This window comes from Lithobates pipiens, unplaced genomic scaffold (genome assembly GCF_037356315.1).
Source record: "Lithobates pipiens isolate NorthernLeopardFrog02 unplaced genomic scaffold, aLitPip1_a1.2 Scaffold_19, whole genome shotgun sequence".
Classification (NCBI taxonomy): domain Eukaryota; kingdom Metazoa; phylum Chordata; class Amphibia; order Anura; family Ranidae; genus Lithobates; species Lithobates pipiens.
In genome coordinates, this window is record NW_027507764.1 from 589,406,057 (window position 1) to 589,416,709 (window position 10,653).

General features: G+C 46.7%; 1 long non-coding RNA gene across 1 annotated transcript; it reads right to left on the reverse strand.

Annotated features, from left to right (window-relative positions):
* Positions 1-383: 383 nt before the first annotated feature.
* LOC143997762 (uncharacterized) lies at positions 384-10,094 on the reverse strand. Its single transcript, XR_013277738.1, has 2 exons — positions 9,897-10,094; positions 384-3,423 (listed from the first exon to the last, which is right to left on the reverse strand). It is a non-coding gene; the product is annotated as an uncharacterized LOC143997762 (long non-coding RNA).
* Positions 10,095-10,653: the final 559 nt, after the last annotated feature.

A 10,653-nucleotide genomic window follows, 5' to 3' on the forward strand; every position in this document is an offset into this window, starting at 1 on the left:
GGTCTTGGCAATCTTCTTATAGCCTAGGCCATCTTTATGTAGAGCAACAATTCTTTTTTTTTTCGGATCCTCAGAGAGTTCTTTGCCATGAGGTGCCATGTTGAACTTCCAGTGACCAGTATGAGAGAGTGAGAGCGATAACGCCAAAGTGGGGGAATTAAATTTATCACTTCCCCTAGTAAAAGCACTTCCCACAGTACACATAAACACTGGCTAGGCACACATTTAACCCTTTGCTAGCCCCGGATGTTTAACCCCTTCCCAGCCAGTGTCATAAGGACAGTGAGAGTGCATTCTTTTTTAGTATAGCATGGCTTAGCATAGTATTGCTTCGTTTTAGGCACTTGATACCGAACGATGTAAAGTAAGGATACATTGAAAGATAAAGCAATAAGTAGTTTTTATTTGTCAATTAACAACCTACAAAATGCGTTCACAGAAAAAAACTGAAATCATATCAATATTTGATGACCTTAACCATTTGACCTCTGGAAGGTTTTATCCCCTACATGACCAGGCCATTTTTTTGCTGTTCAGCACTGCGCTACTTTAACTGGCAATTGCGCCGTCAAACAACACTGCACCCAAATTCATTTTTATCATTTTTCACACAAATAGAGCTTCCTTTTGGTGGTATTTGATCACTACTGGGTTTTTTATTTTTTGTTACACAATCAAAAAAATACCAAATAATGTAACCCCCCCCCTTCCCCCCGATACTTTCTGCTTTCTGTTATAAAACATTAGAAAACAATGAGCATGGCCGGCGCTCTGGCTTCATGTGGCCCCCACATACCTATAAGCAGCATAAAACAAGGAGAGGAGTTGGCAAAATCCATTGTTGAAGTCTTTATCGACATTTAAGAGCCTAGCGCGTTTCGTCAAAAGTCTTACTCAGAGCCCTGATCATGAGCTATGATTTAAAGAAAAGGGGAGCGCCTGTGAATCAGACCCCAGGCCTGGTCATCTCAGCTCAGCTCCCTGTTAGCGCTGCACCTGTTTCCTGTTATAAAACATATCTAATAAAGTCAAATTTCTTCATAAATTCACTGGCCAAAATGTATTCTGATACATGTTTTTGATAAAAAATCCCAATAAATGTATAATAATTGGTTTCTGCGAGTCATAGGGTCTACAAACTATGGTATATACTGTATATATTGGAAATGTACGCCGCTATGATACAATACTGGTAACGGCGGTGATCAGCGACTTATAGTGGGATTGTGATAGGGTGGCGGGAAATCTGGCACTAACTGACAAATCTGAGAGGGACGCTAACTGACGCCGACATCACCAGTGACAGGAGTACAGTGATCAGTGATAATACTATACACTGTCACTGTACTAATGACACTGGCTGGGAAGGGGTCAACTGGGTGCCTAACAAGCTGCAGGGTGTGTAATGTGTGCTGCCTGTTTCTTCTCCCTTCTTTTCAGGGAGAAGAAACAGCCAGATCGCTGTTCACAGCACACAGAGTCCGGTGCGTTTTGTAAACACAGAGCTCTGCGCTGTGATTGGACACAAGCCGATAGGCTGACTTCAGCCAAAATCACCGGCTGAAACCAAACTCGTGCTGCGTCCAATCACAGCGCGGCTCGCATGTGCGCCCCAAACCCGGAAGCAAGCTGGCAACGCACAATGTACATTTCCGTGTCTCCACCTGCTGCCCGCTTTCAGTATATTTACTGTGAGTGGTCGGCGGGCGGTTAACCAGTTCCCGCTCACGTTATAGCTAAAAGACGACTACAGTGCGGGCATACTCTGCTGGGGGGGAGGGGGGCTACATGGAGGTTCTCCTGTGATCCAGCTGCCTGGGCACCCCCTGCGGCATGCAGGCGGAGCGCACTGTGATCGCTGCGTCCTTACGACACAGCTGAACACAGATCAGGGTAAAGGGCCAATCAAGTCCAGTGACAGCCAATCACAGGATGTAAACTCAAGCCTGTCATCGGCATTCCTTTCCTCACGCTGACAGCATGGGGAGAGGAGAGCTGATAACCGGCTTGTGTTAAAGGGACATCTACACTGATAATCGGGGGAAATGGTTATCAGTTTTGTGATTGTCAGTGCAGTCCCAGCAGTGCCCACTAGTGCTGCCAATCAGTGCTCACCAGTGCTGCCAATCAGTGCTCATCAGTACTGCCAATCAGTGCCCATTAGTGCTGCCAATGAGGGCTCATCAGTACTGCCAATCAGTGCTCACCAGTGCTGCCAATCTGTTCCCATCGGTGCTGCCAATCAGTGCCCATCAGTGTCACCTATCAGTACTGCCTATCAGTGGCTCTCAGTGCCGCCTATCAGTGCCCTTCAGTGCAACCCCATTAGTGCCTCCTCATCAGTGCCCACCGATGAAGGAGAAAAATTACAAAATTGCAAAATCTTATAACAAACTATGAAAAACCTTTTTTTTTCTTTTTTAAATTTCGGTAGTTTTTTTTTTAGTTTGTTTAGCAAAAAAAAAAACACCCAGTGGCGATTAAATACCACAAAATAAAAGCTCTATTTGTGTGATTAAAATGATAAACATTTGGGCACAGCGTTGCACGGCCGTGCAATTGTCATTCAAAGTGCGACAGCGATGAAAGCTGAAAATTGGCGCCCTGGGCAGGACGGGGGGGGGGGTGAAAAGCGCCCCGGTAGGCAAATGGTTAAATAACATTGGATCTCCCTGTTAAAGATTTTGCAGAAATATTAGGGATTCAGATTAAACAATTACACCAACCCGGGTAGATCACACGCAGGCTAACCGCCCCGTGCCACCACCTCCCGCTGGCCCTTTAAGTGGATTTTACCCCACCGGGTGTGGCGGAGTTTCTGGTCATGTGATCACAGTGATGGCGCTCCGACCAGTTTCCAGGGGAAATTTAAAAATTCTGCTGATTGGGCGGTTTCAAGAAAGGGTGGGAGTTTAGATTCCATCCAATAAACGCACTTCTATCGCTCTTTGTATCTTCAATAAAGATCTATTGGGGCCGATGGGGAGGAGGAGAAGGAGGACAAGAAGGAGGAAGAGGAAGATTAAGAAGCCTATATAATGCACACTCTACTGCTCTCATTGACATTCTAGTGTCTTCGTCATCTATAACTCCGGAAGCCCCTTGCGTATTTTCATTAATCAGATCAGGCTCTTGGCTCCCATTAATGGGTGTTCTTGGCGCTTCGCCCGCCATTTTGCTACACCCTGGCACCGCTTTTGTTCCATCCTCAGATTGATTCTCTCCCCTTCGGACTCCGATGTTGACAAACTGACCAATTCTGAAGTACCAGTAGAGGGGGGTCCACACCATTGCCTTTATGGTTTCTTTATCGCCTTGTGACCCCGCGTTCTGGTCGGGTGCCCATCCCCCATCTTGTCCTGGTGTCTCCTCGCGACCCTCTTTGTGATTTCTCATAATCCCAACCTGAACTGGCGTTGAATTCTGGAGAAATAGAATGAAAAAGGAAATATAAACGCCTGATAAGGAGACAATGCTGGATCTAGTTACAATAATAATTAAAAAAAAGATGTGCATAGCTATTGGTCCAGTGACTCTGCATGTTCATTCGTTCGGAGTGAATTGGACAAAAACGAACGTTCTTTGGGCTATTTTCTCTTCTGAACAAATGTTCCCTTTTTTTTTTTTTTTCCGGTAGCAAAATACCACATTATGGTCACTAGATGGAGCTGAGGAGCACAGGAAAAGCATAGGTTTTTGTAGCTAGAGATACAATGAAACAAATCTAGAGAACACTAGAGGGAATTAGCAAATAAGTGTAACCAATGGCTCAAAACGAATGCACTGTACATGCAGATTCATTGAATGGCTATGCAATTTTTTATAAACAGACCCCAATGGCATTAATAGTGAAAGTGCAACGTGTTTCATCTGAGATTCCTGTGAATTCTCTCAGTGGGAATTTTTGGAAGTTTGGAAGTGTATTACATTGCAATCTCGCTGGGACTCAACTAGAAGGAGTCCGTGTGCTTTCCATGCCCCCCCCCCCCTCCATTTTTAAAAGGGAACCTGTAAATGATAGCCAATGACGCTTATTGTAGCCATGGCAATAGCTAGCTTTTTTTTTTTTTTTTACATCTGGCCTTGCAGCACTAAGGTCCAGAGGTTACGTCCCACCAGGGATGCTGGTGATTATGTTTGTATGTTCTCCAGAAATATACTGGTGAAGCGGCTTTCACATGCGGTTGGACCCGTTGTGTTTGTATTAGAGTCTGTGGACAAAGGCTTTTGTTTGCATCAAAACTTCTTTCATACAAGTCAATGGTAATGCAAAAGCCCCTAAGGAGGTCAACTTCAGGTCAGAAGGTGCTCAGTTTCATGTCAGAAGGAGGTCAGCTACAAGTCAGAAGACAGTCAGCTGCAGGTCAGAAGGAGGTCAGCTACAAGTCAGAAGACAGTCAGCTGCAGGTGTTCTATCACATAGCCGCTCCTCGTCGTACTGCGCATGCACGGTGCAATTCAAAGTGCGTTCCAGGGCTGCGATGCGTTCGAACATTATGTGTGATGGGTAGCGGCTTTCTGATAGAACATAGTCAGCCGATTTGGAGCACACTGCACATGCGCAAGCGTGGCGGGCTGTGGCGGGAGCGCGCACCAATTTTATACAATTAACAATGTAATACTTCACATGACAATTAAAGAAATAAAATTAAAGAAGTTTCTTAACGTTTGCAATAGAGAATGTGACATGGCAATTACAAAGGTTTGTGAGAGATCTGTGTATGACCATGATGACATGACAACCAATGAGATTTGTGAACTATTCATATAGAGAACATCAGGTTCTAAAAAAAAAACGAAAAAAAATTAAACGTCCATAAATCTACCCCCTATTTTGTTATACGCTTTTGCACAAAACAGTTCACCGCCCTGCCTGCCATGTCTCCTGTATGCCAACTTCACCCCCCTGGCCTGCCATGTCTCCTGTATGCCAACTTCACCCCCCTGGCCTGCCATGTCTCCTGTGTGCCAACCTCACCGCCATGCATGCCTGCCATGTCTCCTGTGTGCCAACCTCACCGCCATGCATGCCTGCCATGCCTCCTGTGTGCCAACCTCACCGCCATGCATGCCTGCCATGTCTCCTGTGTGCCAACCTCACCGCCATGCATGCCTGCAATGTCTCCTGTGTGCCAACCTCACCGCCATGCATGCCTGCCATGTTTCCTGTGTGAAAGAAAAATTGCAGCTCAAAAAGCTCCAGACCCGCCTATTACGGTCCTGCACGTGCTGGCTCTGCTCAAATTTGGAAGAAAGGAAAAAATCCTGGACGGCCGCACACCGCTGAGGGCATCTTTATTTAAATTATTAAGATCCAAAAACAGTCAAATCTTGGGCATAGAAGATAGGGAAAACCAGCTATGCGTTTCACATCATGGATAGATGCTTAGTCATAGCTCATTTTTCCCTTTCTTCCAAATGCCTCCTGTGTGCTAACCTCACCATCCTGCCTGCCATGTCTCCTGTGTGCTAACCTCACCATCCTGCCTGCCATGCATGCCTACCATGTCTTCTGTGTGCCAATCTCACCACCCTGCCTGCCATGTCTTCTGTGGACCAACCTCACCACTCTGCCTGCCATGTTTCCTGTGTGCCCACCTCACCGTCCTGCCTGCCATGTTTCCTGTGTTCCAACCTCACCGCCCTGCCTGATGTGTCCTGTGTGTGCCAACCTCACCGCCCTGTCTGCCATGTCTATTTGCCAACCTCACCACCCTGCTTGACATGTGTCTTGTGTATGCCAACCTCACCACCCTGCCTGCCATGTCTCCTTTGTGCCAATCTCACCACCATGCATTCTTGCCATGTCTCCTGTGTGCCGACCTCACTGTCCTGCCTGCCATGTCTCCTGTGTGCCAAACTCACCGCCCTGCCTGCCATGTCTCCTGTGTGACAACCTCACCTCCCTACCTGCCATGTCTCCTGTATGCCAACCTCACCACCCTGCCTGCCATGTCTCCTGTGTGTCAATCTCACCGCCCTGCCTTCCATGTCTCCTGCTTGCCAACCTTACCGCCCGGCCTGCCTGTCATGTCTCCTGTGTGCCAACCTGCCATGTGTCCTGTGTGAGGGCACTCCTCTGACACCTCTTATCAGGGCTTCACCTCTCTGTGTGCTCCCCCTACACGGGGGACTGCTCTGTGTGCTCCTCTACATGGAGGACTGCTCTGTGTGCTCCTCTACATGGGGGACTGCTCTGTGTGCTCCTCTACATGGGGGACTCCTCTGTGTGCTCTTCTACATGACTGACCCCTCTGTGTGCTCCTCTACATGCTGGACTCCTTTGTGTACTCCTCTCCATGACTGACCCCTCTGTGTGCTCCTCTACATGACTGACTCCTCTGTGTGCTCCTCTACATGACTGACTCCTCTGTGTGCTCCTCTACATGACTGACTCCTCTGTGTGCTCCTCTACATGACTGACCGCTCTATGTATGTGCTCTCCCACATGTCTGCATAGTCTAACGACCTCCTGTATCATTTCCACATGCTCTGTCCACATCCTGTTTCCCATGTGCATCTTCTGACCACCTCCTGTATCATGTCTGCAGCCTCTAGTCACCCCTTGTATCATGTCTGCAGCCCATAACCATCCCTTGTATCATGTCTTCAGCCTCTAACCATCCCTTGTATCATGTCTTCAGCCTCTAACCATCCCTTGTATCATGTCTGCAGCCTCTAACCATCCCTTGTATCATGTATGCAGCCTCTAACCATCCCTTGTATCATGTCTGCAGCCTCTAACCATCTCTTGTATCATGTCTGCAGCCTCTAACCATCCCTTGTATCATGTCTTCAGCCTCTAACCATCCCTTGTATCATGTCTGCAGCCTCTAACCATCCCTTCTATCATGTCTTTAGCCTCTAACCATCCCTTGTATCATGTCTGCAGCCTCTAACCATCTCTTGTATCATGTCTGCAGCCTCTAACCATCTCTTGTATCATGTCTGCAGCCTCTAACCATCCCTTATATCATGTCTTTAGCCTCTAACCATCCCTTGTATCATGTCTGCAGCCTCTAACCCTCCCTTGTATCATGTCTGCAGCCTCTAACCATCTCTTGTATCATGTCTTCAGCCTCTAACCATCCCTTGTATCATGTCTGCAGCCTTTAACCATCCCTTGTATCATGTCTGCAGCATCTAACCATCCCTTGTATCATGTCTTCAGCCTCTTACCATCCCTTGTATCATGTCTGCAGCCTCTAACCATCTCTTTTCTCATGTCTGTAGTCTCTGAGGGGAAGTCTGGAGAGGACTCAAGAGTGACAGCGCCTCCGGGATGGAGATTATGGGAGGAGTAAGACGTGTGTGGACTGTGGAGAGGAGACTATAGGATAAAACCAGATCCACCAACCTGGAGCCTTCTGATTGAGCCCTGCCCGGTGCACCTGAGAGGAAGTCAGTGACAGTCTGAGAGGGGCCACTGATGTAAGGGGGTAGTGAATACAATAATGTAAGGGGGCACTGATATAAAGGCTTCCTCCTATATAAGTAAATCCTCCCCCTTACCTTAGTGTATTCACTCTGTGGAAGGTTGTATCTGGTCACAGAGCCATGACAGAGCCATGACACAGCCACGACAGAGCCACGACAGAGCCACGACAGAGACACGACAGAGACATGACAGAGCCACGAAAGAGATATGACAGAGCCACGACAGAGACACGACAGAGACACAACAGCGACACGACAGAGACACGACAGCGACACGACAGAGACACGACAGAGACACGACAGCGACACGACATAGACATGACAGAGCCATTGCAGAGACATGACATAGACATGACAGAGACACGACAGAGCCACGACAGAGCCACGACAGAGCCATGACAGAGCCACGACAGAGACATGACATAGACATGACATAGACATGACATAGACATGACATAGACATGACAGAGCCATGACAGAGCCACGACAGAGACACGACAGAGACATGACAGAGCCACGAAAGAAACACGACGGAGCCATTGCAGAGTCACGATGGAGCACCTGCTTACTGTGCTGCCTGTGTGATTATCATAATGCTGATGATCATAAGAAATGGTGAGATGCTACTTTACACTTTATTTGGGGGAGCAGTAAATGCAGCGGAGCTGCATTTTTACTGTCCCTCCAAATCAACTGCTTCCCATCCAGTGATGTACCAGTATGTCGCTGGATTGGAAGGGTGATATCCTGGTCATCACTACAGCAATGATCAAGATATAATTTTTTAGCCACAGCGATTTTGCACAAAGTAAAAGTAATCCTAGTGGCTAGGAAGCCACTGGATTACTTTTACAGGCAGTGGAAGGGGGTCCCACCAGCACCTTTACTGCTTTTAAGATGTGACCAGTAGCATCCAGTTACTGGGACACAGCGAGAGGTTTGACGTCAGAAATCGGAAGTGACGAGGATTTTATCACTTCCGGTTTTGGTCTCATGTAAAGAAGCCAGTACCGGCTTGAACAAGCCTATGATAATAAAATAAAACTGATCTTGGTTTGATCAGATGCTTTGGAGGCCAGAGGACAGATATGGGGTCTAAAAGACCTCATATCACTCCATAAGGAGGACCTGGCATGGCCCATGCTATCACAAGGGGCGTTGTTCATCCCTTGTGAAAGCAAAAATGAAAAAAAAAAAAAAAAAAGTGTAAAGATACAGTGTAAGATTTTTTTATACAATTTAAAAGAAATGTAAACTGCCCCCTGCTCCTTCGTGCTTATTAATTGCAAACGCATGCGTTGACTCTGCGCGCATATGTAAAGGGAAACAACCCTGCATTTCGTTTTAAGCCGGGGACAGGGGCAGGGCCAGGGGTGGGGTCAAGGGCGTGGTTGAAGGGGGTCCCGTCAGGTAGGCTGTACGGGGCCCCATGATTTCTAACAGTGGCCCTGTTCCTATTGTCCGGGGGGCCCCATAAGTTGTCAGTCTACCCCTGACATGTGTAGACATGTATTGATTGTCCAAGAGCAGGGTGGGAGGTGTGACGTGGTGGTGCCAGCCTGTCCTAGTTACATAGCGCCATTGTTGTTGTCAGGAAGCCTTCACAGGTGTTATTTCCTCAATTTACGTGGCCGTAGTTGTGAATTTCTGCCAGATTGCAGGGATAGAGATGTTAAAACGCCATTATATGTGGAAAACAGATGGTGACGAGGGACAGAAAGGACAATTGGCTCACCAGAGGCTTGAAAGAGACTATTTAGGTCAAACTGGGACCAGCATCCCTGGACAGGGTGGAAACCCTGGTCACTATCTGTATAGTGCCATTTTAACATCTCTACTACAGAGATTTGAAAACAATTCACACATTTACCAATTTAAATTAAGGAACTAACACCTTTGGAGGCTTCCTGACACCAACAATAGGGGTTATGTTACTAGGACAGGGTGGTACCACCGCTTTCACACCTCCTACTCTGCTCTTAGATAATAAGCACCCATGTACCCATTCCATGGTGATTGGATTAAGTTGTCCTAAGGTAACGTTTCTCAACAATTTCAACACAGAGGAACCCTTGAAAGAACTTTGCGGTCTCAGAGAACCCCTGCTAAAAATGACTATATCTACAACTCATGATACTCATGTGATGGTCAGAGGCAAAATTTGCTCATTGCTCAGAAAACCCCTAGCAAACCTGTGGAGGAACCCTGATTGAGAAACCCTGTCCTAAGATGTGGATATCATTTCTGGGGTATCTTCCTGGCACTCATTAGATCTGAAATTGGAGAAGCTAAGAAGCATCTTCAACATTACAGAACAAGTCTATTGAATGGGACCAACTACTACTAGATATACCATGACCTAGATAAATGAGAACCTTCATAGACATGTGGAATATCCTCTCCAGTCGCCTCCTTCTGGGGTGAATTCAGGAGCTCAAAAATCCAGCAACTTAACCCACCTGTAGTCTTCTTTCACCAGGTTCTGTGTGGTCCCCCGGGAGATCCTGACTTGAAGTGGCAGAGATGGTGGAAGATTTGAGTGTCCAGTTCCTCACACTGTCTTTCTTCTGTACGGAGAGAAGAATTGTCCTCCTTTTAAAGTATTTGCTTCCTCTTCCTGCAATGAACTCCTTATATCCTCCTCCTGGGGATGACGAGTGGTGTGACAGATTTCTAAAAATGTCTACACTTCTCCTTGATTTGCCTATACATTCCTCCGCCTTTGCTGAGAAGGATAATTGCTTCATACTTACAATGCAGGTTAACTATTGCCCAACTAATAACTATTGCCCAACTAATAACTATTGCCCAACTAATGGGCTCCGTACTGCAATATATGACATTTGTTCTTGAGTTCAGATGCACTTTAACTATCCCAGCTCTTTGGACATGCATGGTTTGTCCAAAGAGTGAACAGGTATAAACAGGTTCACAGCAGTGGAGCCGCCCAATCACTTTTGCATGAATGATGCATGTTGGCTAGGGATGGGCCGAACACCCCCCGGTTCGGTTCGCACCAGAACATGCGAACAGACAAAAAATTGGTGCGAACATGAGAACCCTATTAAAGTCTATGGGACACGAACATAAAAAAATCAAAAGTGCTCATTTTAAAAGCATATATGCAAGTTATTGCCATAAAACATGTTTGGGGACCCGGGTCCTGCCCTAGGGGTCCTGTATCAATGGAAAAAATTGTTTTTAAAACAGATGATT